Genomic DNA, 23,863 nt, shown 5'->3' on the forward strand with positions numbered 1-23,863 from the left:
CCAATATAGGAGATCAGAGCGAGGAGAAAGTGGGGGTTGCAGATACTGGAGATCAGAGCGAGGGGAAGTGTGGATTGCAGATACTGGAGATCAGAGCGAGGGGAAAGTGGGGATTGCAGATACTGGAGATGAGAGCGAGGGGAAAATGGGGATTATAGATACTGGAGATCAGAGCAAGGAGAAAGTGGGGATTGCAGATACTGGAGATCAGAACGACGAGGAAGTAGGGATTGCAGATACTGGAGATCAGAGCGAGGGGAAAGTGGGGACTGCCGATACTGGAGATCAGAGTGAGGAGAAAGTGGGGATTGCAGATACTGGAGATCAGAGCGAGGGGAATGTGGGGATTGCAGACACTGGAGATCTGAGCGAGGGGAAAGTGGGAATTGCAGGTACTGGGTATCAGAGCGATGGGAAAGCGGGGAATGCAGATATAGGAGATCAGAGCGAGGGGAAAGTGGGGTTTGCAGATACTGGAGATCAGAGCGAGGGGAAAGTGGGGATTGCAGATACTGGAGATCAGAGCGAGGGGAAAGTGGGGATTGTAGATACTGGCGAGCAGAGCGAGGGGAAAGTGGGGATTGCAGATAGTGGACATGAGACCGAGGTTAAATTGGAGATTGCAGATACTGGCTATCAGAGTGAGGGGAAATTGGGGATTATAGATCCTGGAGATCAGAACGACGAGGAAGTCGGGATTGCAGATACTGGAGACCAGATGAAGGGGAAAGTGGGGATTGTAGATACTGGGGATCAGAGCGAGGGGAATGCGGGGACTGCCGATACTGGAGATCAGAGTGAGGGGAAAGTGGGGATTGCAGTTACTGGAGGTCAGAGCGAGGGGAAAGTGGGGATTGCAGATACTGGATATCAGAGCGATGAGAAAGTGGGGAATGCAGATATAGGAGATCAGAGCGAGAGGAAAGTGGGGATTGCAGATATTGGAGATCAGAGCGAGGGGACACTGGGGATTGCAGGTACTGGAGATCAGAGCGAGGGGTAAGTGGGGCTTGCAGATCCTGGAGATCAGAGCGAGGGGTAAGTGGGGCTTGCAGATACTGGAGATCAGAGCGAGGGTAAAGTGGGGATTGCAGATACAGGAGATCAGCGCGAAGGGAAAGTGGGGATTGCAGTTAGCACAGATCAGAGCGAGTGGGAAGTGGGGATTGCAGATACAGGAGATCAGAGCGAGGGGACACTGGGGAGTTCAGATACTGGAGATCAGAGTGACGGGAAAGTGGGGATTGCAGATACTGGAGATCAGAGCGAGGGGAATGTGCGGATTGCAGATCCTGGAGATCTGAGTGAGGGCAAAGTGCGATTGCAGATAGTGGAGATGAGAGAGAGGGGAAATGGGGATTGCAGATACTGGAGATCAGAGCGATGGGAAAGTGGAGAATGCAGATATAAGAGATCAGAAGGAGGAGAAAGCAGGGATTTCGGATACTGGAGATCAGAGCGAGGGGACACTGGTGATTGCAGATACTGGAGATCAGAGTGAAGGGAAAGTGGGGATTGTAGATACTGGAGATCAGAGTGAGGAGAAAGTGGGGATTGCAGATACTGGAGATCAGAACGAGGAGAAAGTGGGGATTGCAGATACTGGAGATCAGAGCGAGGGGAAAGTAGAGATTGCAGTTACTGGAGGTCAGAGCGAGGGGAAAGTGGGGATTGCAGATACTGGAGATGAGACCGAGGTTAAATTGGGGATTGCAGATACTGGAGATCAGAGCGAGGGGTAAGTGGGGATTGCAGATACTGGAGATCAGAACGAGGGATATGTGGGGATTGCAGATACTGGAGATCAGAGCGAGGGTAAACCGGGTTTGCAGATACTGGAGATCAGAGTGAGGGGAAAGTGGGGATTGCAGTTAGTACAGATCAGAGCGATGGGAAAGTGGGGATTGCAGAGACTGGAGATGAGAGCGAGTGGAAAGTAGGGATTGCAGATCCTGGAGATCAGAGTGAGGGGAAAGTGGGGATTGCAGGTACATGTGATCAGAGCGAGGGGAAAGTGGGGATTGCAGATACAGGAGATCAGAGCGAGGTGAAAGTGGGGATTGCAGATACAGGAGATCGCAGCGAAGGGAAAGTGTGGAATGCCAATATAGGAGATCAGAGCGAGGAGAAAGTGGGGGTTGCAGATACTGGAGATCAGAGCGAGGGGAAGTGTGGATTGCAGATACTGGAGATCAGAGCGAGGGGAAAGTGGGGATTGCAGATACTGGAGATGAGAGCGAGGGGAAAATGGGGATTATAGATACTGGAGATCAGAGCAAGGAGAAAGTGGGGATTGCAGATACTGGAGATCAGAACGACGAGGAAGTAGGGATTGCAGATACTGGAGATCAGAGCGAGGGGAAAGTGGGGACTGCCGATACTGGAGATCAGAGTGAGGAGAAAGTGGGGATTGCAGATACTGGAGATCAGAGCGAGGGGAAAGTGGGAATTGCAGGTACTGGGTATCAGAGCGATGGGAAAGCGGGGAATGCAGATATAGGAGATCAGAGCGAGGGGAAAGTGGGGTTTGCAGATACTGGAGATCAGAGCGAGGGGACACTGGGATTGCAGATACTGGAGATCAGAGCGAGGGGAAAGTGGGGATTGCAGATACTGGAGATCAGAGCGAGGGGAAAGTGGGGATTGTAGATACTGGCGAGCAGAGCGAGGGGAAAGTGGGGATTGCAGATAGTGGACATGAGACCGAGGTTAAATTGGAGATTGCAGATACTGGCTATCAGAGTGAGGGGAAATTGGGGATTATAGATCCTGGAGATCAGAACGACGAGGAAGTCGGGATTGCAGATACTGGAGACCAGATGAAGGGGAAAGTGGGGATTGTAGATACTGGGGATCAGAGCGAGGGGAATGCGGGGACTGCCGATACTGGAGATCAGAGTGAGGGGAAAGTGGGGATTGCAGTTACTGGAGGTCAGAGCGAGGGGAAAGTGGGGATTGCAGATACTGGATATCAGAGCGATGAGAAAGTGGGGAATGCAGATATAGGAGATCAGAGCGAGAGGAAAGTGGGGATTGCAGATATTGGAGATCAGAGCGAGGGGACACTGGGGATTGCAGGTACTGGAGATCAGAGCGAGGGGTAAGTGGGGCTTGCAGATCCTGGAGATCAGAGCGAGGGGTAAGTGGGGCTTGCAGATACTGGAGATCAGAGCGAGGGTAAAGTGGGGATTGCAGATACAGGAGATCAGCGCGAAGGGAAAGTGGGGATTGCAGTTAGCACAGATCAGAGCGAGTGGGAAGTGGGGATTGCAGATACAGGAGATCAGAGCGAGGGGACACTGGGGAGTTCAGATACTGGAGATCAGAGTGACGGGAAAGTGGGGATTGCAGATACTGGAGATCAGAGCGAGGGGAATGTGCGGATTGCAGATCCTGGAGATCTGAGTGAGGGGAAAGTGCGATTGCAGATAGTGGAGATGAGAGAGAGGGGAAATGGGGATTGCAGATACTGGAGATCAGAGCGATGGGAAAGTGGAGAATGCAGATATAAGAGATCAGAAGGAGGAGAAAGCAGGGATTTCGGATACTGGAGATCAGAGCGAGGGGACACTGGTGATTGCAGATACTGGAGATCAGAGTGAAGGGAAAGTGGGGATTGTAGATACTGGAGATCAGAGTGAGGAGAAAGTGGGGATTGCAGATACTGGAGATCAGAACGAGGAGAAAGTGGGGATTGCAGATACTGGAGATCAGAGCGAGGGGAAAGTAGAGATTGCAGTTACTGGAGGTCAGAGCGAGGGGAAAGTGGGGATTGCAGATACTGGAGATGAGACCGAGGTTAAATTGGGGATTGCAGATACTGGAGATCAGAGCGAGGGGTAAGTGGGGATTGCAGATACTGGAGATCAGAACGAGGGATATGTGGGGATTGCAGATACTGGAGATCAGAGCGAGGGTAAACCGGGTTTGCAGATACTGGAGATCAGAGTGAGGGGAAAGTGGGGATTGCAGTTAGTACAGATCAGAGCGATGGGAAAGTGGGGATTGCAGAGACTGGAGATGAGAGCGAGTGGAAAGTAGGGATTGCAGATCCTGGAGATCAGAGTGAGGGGAAAGTGGGGATTGCAGGTACATGTGATCAGAGCGAGGGGAAAGTGGGGATTGCAGATACAGGAGATCAGAGCGAGGTGAAAGTGGGGATTGCAGATACAGGAGATCGCAGCGAAGGGAAAGTGTGGAATGCCAATATAGGAGATCAGAGCGAGGAGAAAGTGGGGGTTGCAGATACTGGAGATCAGAGCGAGGGGAAGTGTGGATTGCAGATACTGGAGATCAGAGCGAGGGGAAAGTGGGGATTGCAGATACTGGAGATGAGAGCGAGGGGAAAATGGGGATTATAGATACTGGAGATCAGAGCAAGGAGAAAGTGGGGATTGCAGATACTGGAGATCAGAACGACGAGGAAGTAGGGATTGCAGATACTGGAGATCAGAGCGAGGGGAAAGTGGGGACTGCCGATACTGGAGATCAGAGTGAGGAGAAAGTGGGGATTGCAGATACTGGAGATCAGAGCGAGGGGAATGTGGGGATTGCAGACACTGGAGATCTGAGCGAGGGGAAAGTGGGAATTGCAGGTACTGGGTATCAGAGCGATGGGAAAGCGGGGAATGCAGATATAGGAGATCAGAGCGAGGGGAAAGTGGGGTTTGCAGATACTGGAGATCAGAGCGAGGGGACACTGGGATTGCAGATACTGGAGATCAGAGCGAGGGGAAAGTGGGGATTGCAGATACTGGAGATCAGAGCGAGGGGAAAGTGGGGATTGTAGATACTGGCGAGCAGAGCGAGGGGAAAGTGGGGATTGCAGATAGTGGACATGAGACCGAGGTTAAATTGGAGATTGCAGATACTGGCTATCAGAGTGAGGGGAAATTGGGGATTATAGATCCTGGAGATCAGAACGACGAGGAAGTCGGGATTGCAGATACTGGAGACCAGATGAAGGGGAAAGTGGGGATTGTAGATACTGGGGATCAGAGCGAGGGGAATGCGGGGACTGCCGATACTGGAGATCAGAGTGAGGGGAAAGTGGGGATTGCAGTTACTGGAGATCAGAGCGAGGGGAAAGTGGGGATTGCAGATACTGGATATCAGAGCGATGAGAAAGTGGGGAATGCAGATATAGGAGATCAGAGCGAGAGGAAAGTGGGGATTGCAGATATTGGAGATCAGAGCGAGGGGACACTGGGGATTGCAGGTACTGGAGATCAGAGCGAGGGGTAAGTGGGGCTTGCAGATCCTGGAGATCAGAGCGAGGGGTAAGTGGGGCTTGCAGATACTGGAGATCAGAGCGAGGGTAAAGTGGGGATTGCAGATACAGGAGATCAGCGCGAAGGGAAAGTGGGGATTGCAGTTAGCACAGATCAGAGCGAGTGGGAAGTGGGGATTGCAGATACAGGAGATCAGAGCGAGGGGACACTGGGGAGTTCGGATACTGGAGATCAGAGTGACGGGAAAGTGGGGATTGCAGATACTGGAGATCAGAGCGAGGGGAATGTGCGGATTGCAGATCCTGGAGATCTGAGTGAGGGGAAAGTGCGATTGCAGATAGTGGAGATGAGAGAGAGGGGAAATGGGGATTGCAGATACTGGAGATCAGAGCGATGGGAAAGTGGAGAATGCAGATATAAGAGATCAGAAGGAGGAGAAAGCAGGGATTTCGGATACTGGAGATCAGAGCGAGGGGACACTGGTGATTGCAGATACTGGAGATCAGAGTGAAGGGAAAGTGGGGATTGTAGATACTGGAGATCAGAGTGAGGGGAAAGTGGGGATTGCAGATACTGGAGATCAGAACGAGGAGAAAGTGGGGATTGCAGATACTGGAGATCAGAGCGAGGGGAAAGTAGAGATTGCAGTTACTGGAGGTCAGAGCGAGGGGAAAGTGGGGATTGCAGATACTGGAGATGAGACCGAGGTTAAATTGGGGATTGCAGATACTGGAGATCAGAGCGAGGGGTAAGTGGGGATTGCAGATACTGGAGATCAGAACGAGGGATAAGTGGGGATTGCAGATACTGGAGATCAGAGCGAGGGTAAACCGGGTTTGCAGATACTGGAGATCAGAGTGAGGGGAAAGTGGGGATTGCAGATACTGGAGATCAGAACGAGGAGAAAGTGGGGATTGCAGATACTGGAGATCAGAGCGAGGGGAAAGTGGGGATTGCAGATACTGGAGATGAGAGCGAGGGGAAAGTATGGATTGCAGATCCTGGAGATCAGAGTGAGGGGAAAGTGAGGATGGCAGGTACAGGTGATCAGAGCGAGGGGAAAGTGGGGATTGCAGAGACTGGAGATCTGAGTGAGGGGAAAGTGCGATTGCAGATAGTGGAGATGAGAGAGAGGGGAAATGGGGATTGCAGATACTGGAGATCAGAGCGATGGGAAAGTGTGGAATGCAGATATAAGAGATCAGAACGAGGAGAAAGTGGGATTTCGGATACTGGAGATCAGAGCGAGGGGACACTGGGGATTCCAGATACTGGAGATCAGAGTGAAGGGAAAGTGGGGATTGTAGATACTGGAGATCAGAGTGAGGGGAAAGTGGGGATTGCAGATACTGGAGATCAGAACAAGGAGAAAGTGGGGATTGCAGATACTGGAGATCAGAGCGAGGGGAAAGTGGGGATTGCAGATACTGGAGATCAGAGCGAGGGGACACTGGGGATTGTAGATACTGGAGATCAGAGTGAGGGGAAAGTGGGGATTGCAGTTACTGGAGGTCAGAGCGAGGGGAAAGTGGGGATTGCAGATACTGGAGATCAGAGCGATGGGAAAGTGTGGAATGCAGATATAAGAGATCAGAACGAGGAGAAAGTGGGGATTGCAGATACTGGAGATCAGAGCGAGGGGAAAGTGGGGATTGCAGATACTGGAGATCAGAGCGAGGGGAAAGTGGAGATTGCAGTTACTGGAGGTCAGAGCGAGGGGAAAGTGGGGATTGCAGATACTGGAGATCAGAGCGATGGGAAAGTGTGGAATGCAGATATAAGAGATCAGAACGAGGAGAAAGTGGGGATTGCAGATACTGGAGATCAGAGCGAGGGGACACTGGGGATTGCAGATACTGGAGATCAGAGTGAAGGGAAAGTGGGGATTGTAGATACTGGAGATCAGAGCGAGGGAAAAGTGGGGATTGCAGATACTGGAAATCAGAGCGACGGGACACTGGGGATTGCAAATACTGGAGATCAGAGTGAGGGGATAGTGGGGATTGCAGATACTGGAGATCAGAGTGAGGGGATAGTGGGGATTGCAGATACTGGAGATCAGAACGAGGAGAAAGTAGGGATTGCAGATCCTGGAGATCAGAGCGAGGGGAAAGTGGGGATTGCAGATACTGGAGATCAGAGCGAGGGGAAAGTGGAGATTGCAGTTACTGGAGGTCAGAGCGAGGGGAAAGTGGGGATTGCAGATACTGGAGATGAGACCGAGGTTAAATTGGGGATTGCAGATACTGGAGATCAGAGCGAGGGGTAAGTGGGGATTGCAGATACTGGGGATCAGAGCGAGGGGAAAGTGGGGATTGCAGTTAGTACAGATCAGAGCGAGGGGAAAGTGGGGTTTGCAGATCCTGGAGATCAGAGTGAGGGGAAAGTGAGGATGGCAGGTACAGGTGATCAGAGCGAGGGGAAAGTGGGGATTGCAGAGACTGGAGATCTGAGTGAGGGGAAAGTACGATTGCAGATAGTGGAGATGAGAGAGAGGGGAAATGGGGATTGCAGATACTGGAGATCAGAGCGATGGGAAAGTGTGGAATGCAGATATAAGAGATCAGAACGAGGAGAAAGTGGGATTTCGGATACTGGAGATCAGAGCGAGGGGACACTGGGGATTGCAGATACTGGAGATCAGAGTGAAGGGAAAGTGGGGATTGTAGATACTGGAGATCAGAGTGAGGGGAAAGTGGGGATTGCAGATACTGGAGATCAGAACAAGGAGAAAGTGGGGATTGCAGATACTGGAGATCAGAGCGAGGGGAAAGTGGGGATTGCAGATACTGGAGATCAGAGCGAGGGGACACTGGGGATTGTAGATACTGGAGATCAGAGTGAGGGGAAAGTGGGGATTGCAGTTACTGGAGGTCAGAGCGAGGGGAAAGTGGGGATTGCAGATACTGGAGATCAGAGCGATGGGAAAGTGTGGAATGCAGATATAAGAGATCAGAGCGAGGAGAAAGTGGGGATTGCAGATACTGGAGATCAGAGCGAGGGGAAAGTGGGGATTGCAGATACTGGAGATCAGAGCGAGGGGAAAGTGGAGATTGCAGTTACTGGAGGTCAGAGCGAGGGGAAAGTGGGGATTGCAGATACTGGAGATCAGAGCGATGGGAAAGTGTGGAATGCAGATATAAGAGATCAGAACGAGGAGAAAGTGGGGATTGCAGATACTGGAGATCAGAGCGAGGGGACACTGGGGATTGCAGATACTGGAGATCAGAGTGAAGGGAAAGTGGGGATTGTAGATACTGGAGATCAGAGCGAGGGAAAAGTGGGGATTGCAGATACTGGAAATCAGAGCGACGGGACACTGGGGATTGCAGATACTGGAGATCAGAGTGAGGGGATAGTGGGGATTGCAGATACTGGAGATCAGAGTGAGGGGATAGTGGGGATTGCAGATACTGGAGATCAGAACGAGGAGAAAGTGGGAATTGCAGATACTGGAGATCAGAGCGAGGGGAAAGTGGGGATTGCAGATACTGGAGATCAGAGCGAGGGGAAAGTGGAGATTGCAGTTACTGGAGGTCAGAGCGAGGGGAAAGTGGGGATTGCAGATACTGGAGATGAGACCGAGGTTAAATTGGGGATTGCAGATCCTGGAGATCAGAGCGAGGGGTAAGTGGGGATTGCAGATACTGGGGATCAGAGCGAGGGGAAAGTGGGGATTGCAGATAGTGGAGATCAGAGTGAGGGGAAAGTGAGGATGGCAGGTACAGGTGATCAGAGCGAGGGGAAAGTGGGGATTGCAGTTAGTACAGATCAGAGCGAGGGGAAAGTGGGGTTTGCAGATACTGGAGATCAGAGTGAGGGGAAAGTGAGGATGGCAGGTACAGGTGATCAGAGCGAGGGGAAAGTGGGGATTGCAGATACAGGAGATCAGAGCGAGGGGAAAGTGGGGATTGCAGATTCAGGAGATCGCAGCGAAGGGAAAGTGTGGAATGCAGACATAGGAGATCAGAGCGAGGAGAAAGTGGGGATTGCAGATACTGGAGATCAGAGCGAGGGGAAGTGTGGATTGCAGATACTAGAGATCAGAGCGAGGGGGAAGTGGGGATTGCAGATACTGGATATCAGAGCGAGGGGACACTGGGGATTGCAGATACTGGAGATCAGAGTGAGGGGAAAGTTAGGATTGCAGATACTGGAGATCAGAGCGAGGGGAAAGTGGGGATTGCAGTTACTGGAGATCAGAGCGATGGGAAAGTGGGGATTGCAGATACTGGAGATCAGAGCGAGGAGAAAGTTGGGATTATAGATACTGGAGATCAGAACAAGGAGAAAGTTAGGATTGCAGGTACTGGAGATCAGAACGACGAGGAAGTAGGGATTGCAGATACTGGAGATCAGAGCGAGGGGAATGCGGGGACTGCCGATACTGGAGATCAGAGTGAGGAGAAAGTGGGGATTGCAGACACTGGAGATGTGAGCGAGGGGAAAGTGGGAATTGCAGATACTGGATATCAGAGCGATGGGAAAGTGGGGAATGCAGATATAGGAGATCAGAGCGAGGGGAAAGTGGGGTTTGCAGATACTGGAGATCAGAGCGAGGGGACACTGGGATTGCAGATCCTGGATATCAGAGTGAGGGTAAAGTGGGGATTGCAGATACAGGAGATCAGCGCGAGGGGAAAGTGGGGATTGCAGTTAGTACAGATCAGAGCGAGGGCGAAGTGGGGATTGCAGATACAGGAGATCAGAGCGAGGGGACACTGGGGAGTTCAGATACTGGAGATCAGAGTTACGGGAAAGTGGGGATTGCAGATACTGGAGATCAGAGCGATGGGAAAGTGGGGATTGCAGATACTGGAGATCAGAGCGAGGAGAAAGTGGGGATTATAGATACTGGAGATCAAAACAAGGAGAAAGTTAGGATTGCAGGTACTGGAGATCAGAACGACGAAGAAGTAGGGATTGCAGATACTGGAGATCAGAGCGAGGGGAATGCGGGGACTGCCGATACTGGAGATCAGAGTGAGGAGAAAGTGGGGATTGCAGATACTGGAGATCAGAGCGAGGGGAAGGTGGGGATTGCAGACACTGGAGATGTGAGCGAGGGGAAAGTGGGAATTGCAGATACTGGATATCAGAGCGATGGGAAAGTGGGGAATGCAGATATAGGAGATCAGAGCGAGGGGAAAGTGGGGTTTGCAGATACTGGAGATCAGAGCGAGGGGACACTGGGATTGCAGATCCTGGATATCAGAGTGAGGGTAAAGTGGGGATTGCAGATACAGGAGATCAGCGCGAGGGGAAAGTGGGGATTGCAGTTAGTACAGATCAGAGCGAGGGCGAAGTGGGGATTGCAGATACAGGAGATCAGAGCGAGGGGACACTGGGGAGTTCAGATACTGGAGATCAGAGTTACGGGAAAGTGGGGATTGCAGATACTGGAGATCAGAGCGAGGGGAATGTGCGGATTGCAGATCCTGGAGATCTGATTGAGGGGAAAGTCCGATTGCAGATAGTGGAGATGAGAGAGAGGGGAAATGGGGATTGCAGATACTGGAGATCAGAGCGATGGGAAAGTGGGGAATGCAGATATAAGAGATCAGAACGAGGAGAAAGTGGGGATTTCGGATACTGGAGATCAGAGCGAGGGGACACTGGTGATTGCAGATACTGGAGATCAGAGTGAAGGGAAAGTGGGGATTGTAGATACTGGAGATCAGAGTGAGGGGAAAGTGGGGATTTCAGATACTGGAGATCAGAACGAGGAGAAAGTGGGGACTGCAGATACAGGAGATCAGAGCGAGGGGAAAGTGGGGATTGCAGATCCTGGAGCTCAGAGCGAGGGGACACTGGGGACTTCAGATACTGGAGATCAGAGCGAGGGGAAAGTGGGGATTGCAGATACTGGAGATCAGAGTGAGGGGATTGTGGGGATTGCAGATACTGGAGATCAGAGCGAGGAGCAAGTGGGGATTGTACGGATTGCAGATCCTGGAGATCTGAGTGAGGGGAAAGTGCGATTGCAGATACTGGAGATGAGAGCGAGGGGAAAGTAGGGATTGCAGATACTGGAGATCAGAGCGACGGGATAATGGGGATTGCAGATACAGTAGATCAGAGTGAGTCGAAAGTGGGGATTGCAGATACAGGAGATCAGAGCGAGGGGAAAGTGAGGATTGCAGATACTGGAGATCAGAGCGAGGAGCAAGTGGGGATTGTAGATTGTCGAGGTCAGAGTTGAGAATTTGGTGCTTGTAAAGCACAGCACGTTAGGCAGCATCTGAGCAGCAGTTGTTTAAACTCCAAGCTGATCAATAATGCACAAACTGAGGAACTGTCAGATATCCTGGGGTAATTTACACAACCAGAACAGAACAGACAGCAAAGATTTACAAGTTGGTCAGAAAAAAGGAGCTTTCTACTTGTCTAAACCCTGTTGTTGCTCATGTTGCCACGGAGGTCAAATGACGAACTGTTAAACTCGCCTGCTGCTGTAAACTATAATCTATTGAAAGTGGATGTTTTTATTCACTGGTGGGATGAAATGTGTTTTATTTATTCAGGGCTGCTGGCTATCAATAGGAGTACAGTATTTGCTGTTGTTTCCTTTTCCATGGACTCGGACAATGCTACTTTATTTCTTAATTGACTTGATGTGCAATTGTGGGTATGGAGGAGGAGAGGCCACATGATATCAACTGATGTTCTCTGAGGCACCGATATGGGTTCATAAGTGAACCAAATAATTCTTCTAATTTTGTGAGAATCCACTTGTGTTTGAGGTCCCCATTCTCGATTTCTTTACCTCACTGAATTTAATTCCCTGACTGTCATTGTCAGATTTGACCTTGTGTCTTTACTTGTCCATTCACATAAACACACTGCCATTCCCTGTTTGTCTTGTTGAAACTGATTTTCAAGTTGGGATTGGTGGGAGACTCCAATGGTATAGGTTGGGTGTCTGAACCATCATCCTGTTGGTGAGCACCAACCAGTCACTGTTCCTACAGCTGCGACTCTCTTACACAATGTCATTGCACTTGGTCCAAATCAGTCACGGTTCAGGGCTCACCATATTGGAAGTGGGCTTTCCTGGATGGTGAGGAATGGGAATAAGGTCAAGAATCTTGTTCCCTCTTGTACCACACCCTCTCATAATTTGGCAATGAACTGGTGCCATGCCTCTCAGCTGGGTTTCACTGGCTGCTGGGGCAGGGATAGGGAGCAAAACACGTTCTATTTGCTTTTTTTTTAGTAAAATTGGGACCTGATCTCTGCCTCTCAGAGAAAGTTAGACCCGTGTTGGTGGAGTTACTGTAAACTCTCACAGCTGGACGTACAGCCCATTAAGGCCACTTTACTGGTTTTAACTGCTCTCTGCCCTTTTCTCTCACTTTACCCTTTCCCTGTCACTGTTGTTTATTCTTTCCACTGGTGGCCTTCTGGTATTGATTACCCAGAGGTTAATTGGATTGGTGCCATTCTATCCCTGACCCATGTCTTTTGGACAATGCTAAGGGTTTCCCATTGTGGGGGATTATGCTGCTCCGGAGACCATGAACCACGATGGCTAAACCCAGAGAGGTCAGATTCCAATGTCACCGCTGTCTCCAGCTCTCTGTGAGTGTGGCTGGATCCTCTCTCAGCCGCGGATATGGTTCAGCCCAGTCCCTGTTTGCAGCTTGTTAATGATGTGCTGTCTCCTGGAAAGATCTTGATGCCTCTTTGGACATTCCAGTGATCCAGACCTCACAATCCAGTGATCCGGCCTCACAATCCAGTGATCCGGCCTCACGATCCTGTGATCCGTACTCACGATCCAGTGATGCAGACCTCGCGCTCTAGTGATCCAGCCTCACGATCCAGTGATCCGGCCTCACGATCCAGTGATCCCGGCCTCACGCCCCAGTGATCCGGCCTCACGATCCAGTGATCCCGGCCTCACGATCCAGTGATCCCGGCCTGACGATCCAGTGATCCGGCCTCACGATCCAGTGATCCGGCCTCACGATCCTGTGATCCTGGCCTTACGATCCAGTGATCCCAGCCTCATGATCCAGTGATCCCGGCCTCACGCCCCAGTAATCCGGCCTCACGATCCAGTGATCCGTACTCACGATCCAGTGATCCCAGCCTCACGATCCAGTGATCCGTACTCACGATCCAGTGATCCCGGCCTCACGATCCACTGATCCGTACTCACGATCCAGTGATCCCGGCCTCACGATCCAGTGATCCGCACTCACGATCCAGTGATCCCGGCCTCACGATCCACTGATCCGTACTCACGATCCAGTGATCCCAGCCTCACGATCCAGTGATCCCGACCTCACGATCCAGTGATCCCGGCCTCACGATCCAGTGATCCGTACTCACGATCCAGTGATCCCGGCCTCACGCCCCAGTGATCCAGACCTCACGATCCAGTGATGCCGGCCTCACGATCCAGTGATCCGTACTCACGATCCAGTGATCCCGGCCTCACGATCCAGTGATTTCGGCCTCACGATCCAGTGATCCGTACTCACGATCCAGTGATCCCGGCCTCACGATCCAGTGATCCCAGCCTCACGATCCAGTGATCCGTACTCACGATCCAGTGATCCAGACCTCATGATCCAGTGATCCGTACTCACGATCCAGTGATCCCCGCCTCATGATCCAGTGATCCCAGCCTCACGATCCAGTGATCCCGGCCTCACGATCCAGTGATCCGTACTCACGATCCAGTGATCCCGGCCTCACGATCCAGTGATCCGTACTCACGATCCAGTGATCCTGGCCTCACGATCCAGTGAACCCGGCCTCACGATCCAGTGATCCCGGCCTCACGATCCAGTGATCCGTACTCACGATCCAGTGATCCCGGCCTCACGATCCAGTGATCCGTACTCACGATCCAGTGATCCCGGCCTCACGATCCAGTGATCCAGACCTCACACCCCAGTGATCCAGACCTCACTCCCCAGTGATCCGTACTCACGATCCAGTGATCCCGGCCTCACGATCCAGTGATCCGTACTCACGATCCAGTGATCCCGGCCTCACGATCCAGTGATCCAGACCTCACGATCCAGTGATCCAGACCTCACGATCCAGTGACCCGGCCTCACGATCCAGTGATTCAGACGTCACGCCCCAGTGATCCGGCCTCACGCCCCAGTGATCCGGCCTCACAATCCAGTGATCCGGCCTCACGCCCCAGTGATCCCGGCCTCATGCCCCAGTGATCCCGGCCTCACGATCCAGTGATCCGGCCTCACGATCCAGTGATCCCGGCCTCACGCCCCAGTGATCCCGGCCTTAAGATCCAGTGATCCAGACCTTATGATCCAGTGATCCAGGCACGTGGTAAAGCAATCTCAGTCTCTTGAACCAGTGATCCAGCCCTCATGATGTCAGTAGTCCGGGTCTTGTGATCCAGTGGTCCAGGAGTCTAAATCCAGTGATCCAGCGTTAGTCATCATTGCGTTTGATTGTCTTGCTGTAACCTGCAGAACTCCACCGTCCAGTTTAATCAACCAGTTATTGATTTAATCTGTAGTGATGACTGATGGGAGGGCAGTAAATGCTCCCCCCTCCCCCATCCTGTCTCGCCCCCATATCCTGGAAAAGCCACACAAGCTCATTTTATGAAGGAAGATAAAAGATTTTAAAAAGCTGCTGCACAGAGTTGACCTTTGTGCCTGTTTACATTGCTTTCCCGTGTAATCACTGAGAAGCAATCTCTCTCTCTCTCTCATGTGTGTTCATGTAACATGTGAACATGTCGTTCCGGGTGGGGGGGGGGGGGGGGGGGGCAGTGGGGGGCAGCTACATCAGTTCAGGATGTTTGCATTGAGCCAAACATACTGAAGAGGGGCGTGAATTTGGACGGCAGTACGTCAGTGGCACTGATGGGGTTTGTGCCTCAGCTTGGCTCCTTAACTCTGCGATTAAAGAACAGGAGGTGGGCATTGTCACCCTGAACTTCGATTCTCCATTCGGTAGCCTCTTCTAACTGAGCACTGGCTCTTCCCATTTGGAATGCTTTTCAGACAACACAGAGGGTGGGGAAAATCTCTGGATAGCCCCCAGATGTGCTCCTACTGTCCCGATAGAGTCAAGTTCCAGGAGGCCTGGTCCAGTATCCACTTTCCATGTTTACTGCTGGACAGAGAAGCCTCATGCTGTTTTATTTCCTGAGCAGCCCCACCCCTGTTAGCGGGTTAACTCTCTCAGTGATACATCTGCATCAAATAACAATGCTATCACCACGAAGGAACAGTGTCATTTACAATCATACAATGGAACTTAGCGTGATTAAATCAATCCTGCACTCTGTAATTAAAGGGATTTATTTTTATACTAAAGACCCTCAACACCTCTCCACTGCACACACTTTCTCTCTCTCTCTCTCATCAAATGCTTTCTCTCTCCCTCTCACGACCACTCTCTCACAAAGACACACACACTGTCTCTCTTTCTCTCTCTCCCTCTCGCGCACACACAGACATGGAAACAGTCTCTCTCACATACACACGTTCACATACTCTCTCACACACACTCTCTTTCATACACTCTCTCATACACACACATTCACTCACTCACTCACTCACGCATTCACTCTTTGATGCATTCTCTCTCTCACTCACACACTGCCTCACATACAAACTCTCTGTTACACACACACTCTCACTCACACACTCTCACTCCCTCACACGCTCACTCACTCTCTCACACACACACTCTCCCACAGACTGCCTCACATGCAAACTCTGTTACACACACACTCTCACTCCCTCACACATTCACACACAGTCTCTCTCATACACACACATTCACTCTCACTCACACACACTCACTCACTCTCTCTCACACACACTCTCGCTCACACACTGCCTCACATACAAACTCTCTGTTACACACACTCACTCACACTCTCACTCCCTCACACATTCACACACACTGTCTCTCTCACACACTCTCTCTCACACACACACATTCTGTCACACACTCTCGCTCACACTCTGCCTCACATAGAAAATCTATGTTGCACACACTCTCTCACTCACACTCTCACTCCCTCACACAATCACAAACACTGTCTCTCTCACACACTCTCACTCACTCTCTCTCTCACACACACACATTCTGTCACACACTCTCTCTCATACACTGCCTCACATACAAACTCTCTGTTACACACACTCTCTCACTCACACACTCACTCCCTCACACTCTCCCTCACACACTCTCTCTCATACTCTCTCTCCATCACTCATTCACACTCTCTCTCTCACTCACATTTTCTCCCACACACACTCTCTGTCACAATCTCTCTCTCTCACTCACACACTTACTCTTTCACAAACACACTCCCGCTCCCTCATTCACTCACTCTCTCACTCACACTCTTCACTCACACTCTCACACACACGCACAGACTTTCTCTCTTGTACACTTTCTCTCTCACACACCCTCCCTCTGACACACACTCTCAACCAAACACACTCTCTCCCATAGTTTCTCTCACGCGCTCTCTCACACACTCCAGAAAGCAAAAGACAAAAGATTCGGAGACAGAAAATCTGAAGTAAGTGCTGGAAATGCTCAGCAGGTCATCCAGCATCCACACAGAGAAATAGTGCCAAATAGGTCTGTGACCAGTGGTGATCCACAGGGATTGGTTCTGGGTCCTCCTTTTGTTTGCCATTTAAATAAATGATTTGGATGAGAATATAGAAGGCGTGGTCAGTAAGTTTGCAGATGACATTGAAGTTGGTGACATTGTAGACAGTGAAGAAGGTTTTCTCAGATTACAAAGGGATCTTGATCAAATCGATCAGTGGCTGAAAAATGGAAGATGAAGTTCAGTCTGGATAAGTGGGTACAATAATCAAGAGTAGAGCTTATACAGTTAGTGGCATAGCCTTGGGTAGCGATGTAGAACAGAGGGACCTAGGGGTGGAGGTATAGTACACACTGCTTTAAAGTTTGGGGCCTCATATAGCAGACAGAACAGTTAAATAGATGTCTACCACGCTTGCCTTCATTGCTCAGTCCTTTGAGCTTAGGAGTTAGTACATCGTGTTGAGGTTGTACAGGACATTGGTGAGGCCCATTCTGGAGCACTGTGTCCAGTCCTGGTCGCTCTGTTACAGGAAGGACATTATAAAGCTGGACAGGGTTCCGAAGAGATTGACCAGGATGGCAGGTTGGAAGGTACAGAGAAGGTTTGAGTTATAAAGAAAGGCTGGATAGGCTGGGACTTCTTTCAGTGGAGTGTAGGAGGTTGAGAGATGGCCTGATAGAAGTTTATAAAATAATGAGAAATGCAGATAGAGTTGATGGTAGTTGTCTTTTCCCTCTGTGGGGGATTTCAAGACTAGGGGCACACATTTAAGGTAAGAGGAGAGAGATTTAACAAAGACATGAGCAATTTCTTTATACAGAGGGTGGTACACGTGTGGCAGATGGAATTTAATTCAGATAAATGCGAGGTGCTGCATTTTGGGAAAGCAAATCTTAGCAGGACTTATACACTTAATGATGAGGTCCTGTGGAGTGTTGCTGAACATAGAGACCTTGGAGTGCAGATTCATAGCTCCATGAAAGTGGAGTCATAGATAGATAGGATAGTGAAGAAGGCGTTTGGTATGCTTTCCTTTATTGGTCAGAGTATTGAGTACAGGAGTTGGGAGGTCATGTTGCGGCTGTATAGGACATTGGTTAGACCACTGTTGGAGTATTACATGCAATTCTGGTCTCCTTCCTATCGGAAAGATGTTGTGAAACTTGAAAGGGTTCAGAAAAGACTTACAAGGATGTTGCCAGGGTTGGAGGATCTGAGCTACAGGGAGAGGCTGAACAGGCTGGGGCTGTTTTCCCTGGAACTTCGGAGGCTGGGGGGTGACCTTATAGAGGTTTATAAAAGCATGAGAGGCACGGATAGGGTAACCATGAGGTGGGGGAGTCCAGAACTAGAGGGCATAGGTTTAGGGTGAGAGGGCAAGGATATAAAAGAGACCTAAGGAGCAACTTTTTCATGCAGAGGGTGGTACGTGTATGGGATGAGCTGCCAGAGGAAGTGGTGGAGGCTGGTACAATTGCAACATTTAAAAGGCATCTGGATGGGTATATGAATAGGAAGGGTTTGGAGGGTGAAAGGGAAGGCTGGTGGGTATAGGGAATGCTGGATGATTAAAGAAATTGAGGGTTTGGTTAAGAAAAAGGAGGAAGCATATGTCAGGTATCGACAGGATAGATCGAGTGAATCCTTAGAAGAGTATAAAGGCAGTAGGAGTATACTTAAGTGGGAAATCAGGAGGGCAAAATGGGGACATGAGTTAGCTTTAACAAATAGAATTAAGGAGAATCCAAAGAGTTTTTACAAATGCATTAAGGACAAAAGGGTAACGAGGGAGAGAATAGGGCCCCTCAAAGATCAGCAAGGCGGCCTTTGTGTGGAGCTGCAGAAAATGGGAGAGATACTAAACGAGTATTTTGCATCAATGTTTACTGTGGAAATGGACAATGAATGATATAGAATGTAGGGAAATAGATGGTGACATCTTGCAAAATGTCCATATTACAGAGGAGGAAGTGCTGGATGTCTTGAAACACATAAAAGTGGATAAATCCCCAGGACCTGAACAGGTGTACCCAAGAACTCTGTGGGAAGCTAGAGAAGTGATTGCTGGGCCTCTTACTGAGATATTTGTATCAATAGTTGCAGGTGAGGTGTCGGACGACTGGAGGTTGGCTAACGTGTTGCCACTGTTTAAGAAGGGTGGTAAGGACAAGCCAGGGAACTATAGGCCAGTGAGCCTGAAGTCAGTAGTGGGCAAGTTGTTGGAGGGAATCCTAATGTATTTGGAAAGGCAAGGACTGATTAGGGATAGTCAACATGGCTTTGTGCGTGGGAAATCATGTCTCACAAACTTGATTGAGTTTTTTTGAATAAGTAACAAAGATGACTGATGAGGGCAGAATGGTGGACATGATCTATATGGACTTCAGTAAAGCATTCAATAAGGTTCCCCATGGGAGACTGATTAGCAAGGTTAGATCTCATGGAATACAGGGAGAACTAGCCATTTGGATATAGAACTGGCTCAAAGATAGAAGACAGAGGGTTTTGGTGCAGGTTCATAGCTCTTTGAAAGTGGACAGATAGGATAGTGAAGAAGGCATTTGGTATGCTTTCCATTATTGGTCAGAGGATTGAGTACAGGAGTTGGGAGGTCAAGTTGCGGCTGTACAGGATATTGGTTAGGCCACTTTTGGAATATTGTGTGCAATTCTGGTCTCCTTCCTATCGGAAAGATGTTGTGAAACTTGAAAGGGTTCAGAAAGGATTTACAAGGATGTTGCCAGGGTTGGAGGATTTGAGCTATAGGGAGAGGTTGAATAGGCTAGGGCTGTTTTCCCTGGAGCGTCGGAGGCTGAGGGGTGACCTTATAGAGGTTTACAAAATCATGAGGGGCATGGATAGGATAAATAGGCAAAGACTTTTCCCTGGGGTGAGAGAGTCCAGAACTAGAGGGCATAGGTTTAGGGTGAGAGGGGAAAGATATAAAAGAGACCTACGGGGCAACTTTTTCACACAGAGGGTGGTACGTGTATGGAATGAGCTGCCAGAGGAAGTGGTGGAGGCTGGTACAATTGCAACATTTGAGAGGCATCTGGAGGGGTATATGAATAGGAAGGGTTTGGAGGGATATGGGCCGGGTGCTGACAGGTGGGACTAGATTGGGTTAGGATACCTGGTCGGCATGGACAGGTTGGACCGAAGGGTCTGTTTCCGCGCTGTACATCTCTATGACTCTAATCTTAAAACAATTACAGATGCTACAGACATTTTAAGAAATTATAAATCTTTGCTGTACTTCTCCAAGTTAAAGGTCACTCCCCTTTAGAAAACAGAAATCCTTGTTATCAAGATAACCTTACAATGATTGTATTCTAAATAAATCAAGTTCTTAACATCATAAATATTGTTTTGTGTTACATAGCGAACAAGGATACATCATATTTACTAAACACTGTACTCCAGGCAGTTATTACAATCACTAGAAAATCCATGCCACGGAGTGGTTGTTAGTGAGCGATCGTGGGTGGGTAAGGATGGTGCAAGGAAGATGAACGTGCCACAGCTTACCAGGACATCAGCTGGCAGGAGTAGCTGTGAGTCGGAACAGGAGGAAGATCAAGCCCAATACTTTTGCCTGACTGAGGGCCAGAGAGGTGACGTCTGCTGTGAACCCGTTGTGGTAATGGGCGAGTTGTCATGGAGCAAGGCAATCTGGGAGACTGCAGTTGATGTGTGCCATTGCTAACCTTTCAAAGGACTTCATAACGATGGGTGTCACTCGGCGGTAGTCAGTAAGGCATGCTGTCGGATGTTTCTGTGGCACCAAGATGATAGTGGTCTCCTTGAAGCAGGTGGGAACCTCACACTGGAATAAGGAGAGGTGGAAGATGACAATGAATATTCCCGGAAGCTGGTCCACGCAGGATCTGAGTGCACGGCCGGGGGCTCCATCGGGGTCAGTCACTGTCCGTAGGTTTACAAGCAGGAACATCTGTGGGGCAAGTGATAGCATTTCACTGACCTTTGGTTCAAAATGAGTACACCATACATTAGGACGGCCCAGTGGCTCAGTGGTTAGTACTGCCACCTCACAATGCCAGGGACCTGGGTTCAACTCCAGCCTCGGGCGACTGCCTATGTGGAGTTTGCGCATTGTCTGTGTGGGTTTCCTCCCAGTGCTCTGGTTTTCTCCCACAATCCAATGATGTGCAGGTCAGGTGAACTGGCCATGCTAAACTGTCCACAGTGTCCAGGGGTGTGTAGGTTAGGTGCATTAGTCAGAGATAAATGCTGAGTAATAGGGTAGGGGGATGGGTCTTGGTGGGTTATGCTTCAGAGGGTCAGTGTAGACTTGTTGGGCCATATGGCCTGTTTTGGTACTGTCGGGATTCTATGATAAGCTCATTGGGGAGGGATGTGCTGTTTTCAGCGATTCTACTCAACTTCACTTTGTAGCTTGCCATATCGTATAGGCCTTGCCACAGTTGATGGGTGTTTGTGTGGTTAGTCCAAGGACTCTCATCATAAGGTCAGAAATGTGGATGTTCGCAGATGATTGAACAATGTTTCATGACTCCTCAGATACTGAAGCAGTCCGTGTTCAAATGCAACAGGATCTGGACAATATCCAGACCTAGGCTAACATTAGCATCAGACAAATGCCAGGTTATGAACATCTCCAATAAAAGACAATCTAATTACCACCCCTTGGCATTCAATAATGTTATCCTCACCCAATCCCCCACGACCAACATCCTGGGGATTACGATTGGCCAGAAACTCAACTGAACTCACTATACAAACACACTGGCTCCAAGAGCAGGTCAGACATTAGGAATCCTGCTGGGAGTAACTCACTTCCTGACTCCTCAAAGCCTGCGCACCGTCTACAAGGCACAAGTCAGGAGTGTGATGGAATCCTCCCCGCCTGCTTTGGATGGGTGCACCTCCAACAACACTCACAAAGCTCCGCACCATCCAATACAAAGCAGCCCACTTGATTGGTGCTATACACTGGAATCTCCTCCCTATGGTCATTGTGGGTCGACTGTAGCTCATGGATTGCAGCGGTTCAAGAAGGCAGCTCGGTCTCGGCAAGATGGCGGTGATTCTGTCCAACAGCCAAGGCATACTGGTGTTTTCTGCCATCCCCGGCCAACTTATGTGGAGGAATTGTTAGTTTAAAACCTTAGAGAACACATATTTGTTAATGTTTGGGAGTGGGAAAGATGCCAAAGGGAAAAGGAGCAAGCAAACAGCAGCAGGGAGGACACTCCCCTGCAGCACCTACCACACCAGACACAGCAGCCTCTCCTGAACCCACCCGGGGACCTGACAGACTCACGGGAATTGGCTGCGGCGATGGAGAGATTTACCTTGAAAGTTGGGGCTGTAATTGAGAGATCCGTGGGGAGATTCGTGCCCAGATCCAACCTATCACATCCATGCTGCAGAAGCATGAGCAGGAGATCCAGGGCCTCGGGGAGAGGCTGGAGGAGGTGGAGGGTCGAACTAAGACCTTGGAAGCAGCGATGGAGTCCTCATCCAGTCAGATCCAGGTGCTGGAGCGAGAGATGCGGACCTTGCAAGAACATATCGACGACCTTGAAAATCGAGGTTGGAGGATAAATCTCCGAATTGTCGGGCTCCCTGAGGGTGAGGAAGGTGAGCAGCCAGTCAGCTTCTTTGAAAGCTGGCTGCCGAAGTTTTTGGGCCTTCACATCGAGTCCAGCAGCTTCAGATTGAAAGGGTTTATTGGGTTACAGTGCACAGGTCAGGGCCAGTGCAGCACCCCCACTCGGTCCTAGTGCACTTCCACTCATATAAGGACAAGCAAAAAGTCATAGAAGCTTCTAGATTACTGGGAAATGATCTGCAGGCACGTGGTTGGAAGTCACTGAGTCGGCACTTTTTGCACAGCCTTCGGTGACTAAGCTACTGCGGATCACGGCCCTCTGCGCTGCCTTGAGTTCAATACTGACACAAAACACAAAGGAAGAACTTGCTTTTGCTCGACAAAGGCTGTTCGAATATGGGGATAGGCCAGGGAAGTATTTAGCGTACCTGACTAGGAAAAAGGGTGTTTCCCAATCCATTACTGCAATCAGAGACAGTGCCGTGGACCTTACATACGATGCCGAAATAATTAATGGGGCTTTTCAGAGTTTTTACTCTGAATTGTATCGATCTGAAGGTTGCAAGGACAGGAATGCTAAAATGGAGACCTTTTTTAATAACCTGGACTTCCCGGGGGTAACTTTGGAACAGGCCTCTCTCCTTGATGTCCCTCGACAGTTCAGGAAATACAGGAGGCAGCTAGGCAACTCCGAGTGGGAAAGCGCCTGGCCCTGATGATCTCCCCGGGTGAGTTTTATAAGGAGTTTATCGGGATTCTGTCAGGGGCGATGTTGGAGATGTACAATCGCTCCTATATGCATGAATGCCTACCACCATCTTTAAGAGAAGCTAATATTTCCTTAATTCTTAAGAAGGGGAAGGTTCCTGAGGATTGTGCCTCATACAGGCCCACCTCTCTATTAAATTCAGATTTCAAGATTCTGTCCAAGATCCTGGTGCTGAGATTGGAAAGGGTGTTGCCCCATATTGTTAAAGAGGACCAGACAGGCTTTATCAGGGGCCGTAGGTCCCTCTAATAATATGAGAAGGTTACTGAATATGGTCCAGGTTTGTCAGCAACGATCGATTCAGGGGTTGGTTATTTCCTTCGATGCAGAGAAAGCATTTGACCGGGTGGAATGGCCGTATCTTTTTTATGTCTTAGAACAGTTTGAGTTGTGTGAGGTCGTTGCTAGGTGGGTGGAGGTTTTATATAGCCACCCTCTGGCCGCGGACATCACCAGCAGGGTGAAGTGTGGGAATTTTGGGATTGGTCGGGATAGTCGGCAAGGCTGCCCCCTCTCACCGTTGCTGTTTACGGTGGTGATGGAGCTGCTGGCAGAGGCCATTCATCAGAACATCCACATAACCGCTCCGGAGTTGGGATCGAGGGTACACAGGATTACACTGTATGGGGATGATGTCCTTCTGGTTTTATCAAACCCGATCACCTCCGTACCCCATTTGATACAATGTATCA

The 23,863-nt window shown here is 49.9% G+C and overlaps 1 protein-coding gene across 1 annotated transcript in view; it reads left to right on the forward strand.

The window, feature by feature from the left end:
• LOC122549112 (patatin-like phospholipase domain-containing protein 2) overlaps positions 1-12,153 on the forward strand; it is a 134,339-nt gene extending 122,186 nt beyond the window's left edge. Inside the window, exon 7 of the mRNA XM_087973728.1 lies at positions 11,756-12,153. The gene's annotated coding sequence lies outside the window, so the exon portion shown is untranslated. The remainder of the gene's footprint in view (positions 1-11,755) is intronic.
• The last annotated feature ends 11,710 nt before the right edge of the window (positions 12,154-23,863 follow it).

This window comes from Chiloscyllium plagiosum, unplaced genomic scaffold (assembly GCF_037043375.1).
Source record: "Chiloscyllium plagiosum isolate Xiang-an unplaced genomic scaffold, Cpla_swu_hap1 HiC_scaffold_26, whole genome shotgun sequence".
Taxonomy (NCBI): Eukaryota; Metazoa; Chordata; class Chondrichthyes; order Orectolobiformes; family Hemiscylliidae; genus Chiloscyllium; species Chiloscyllium plagiosum.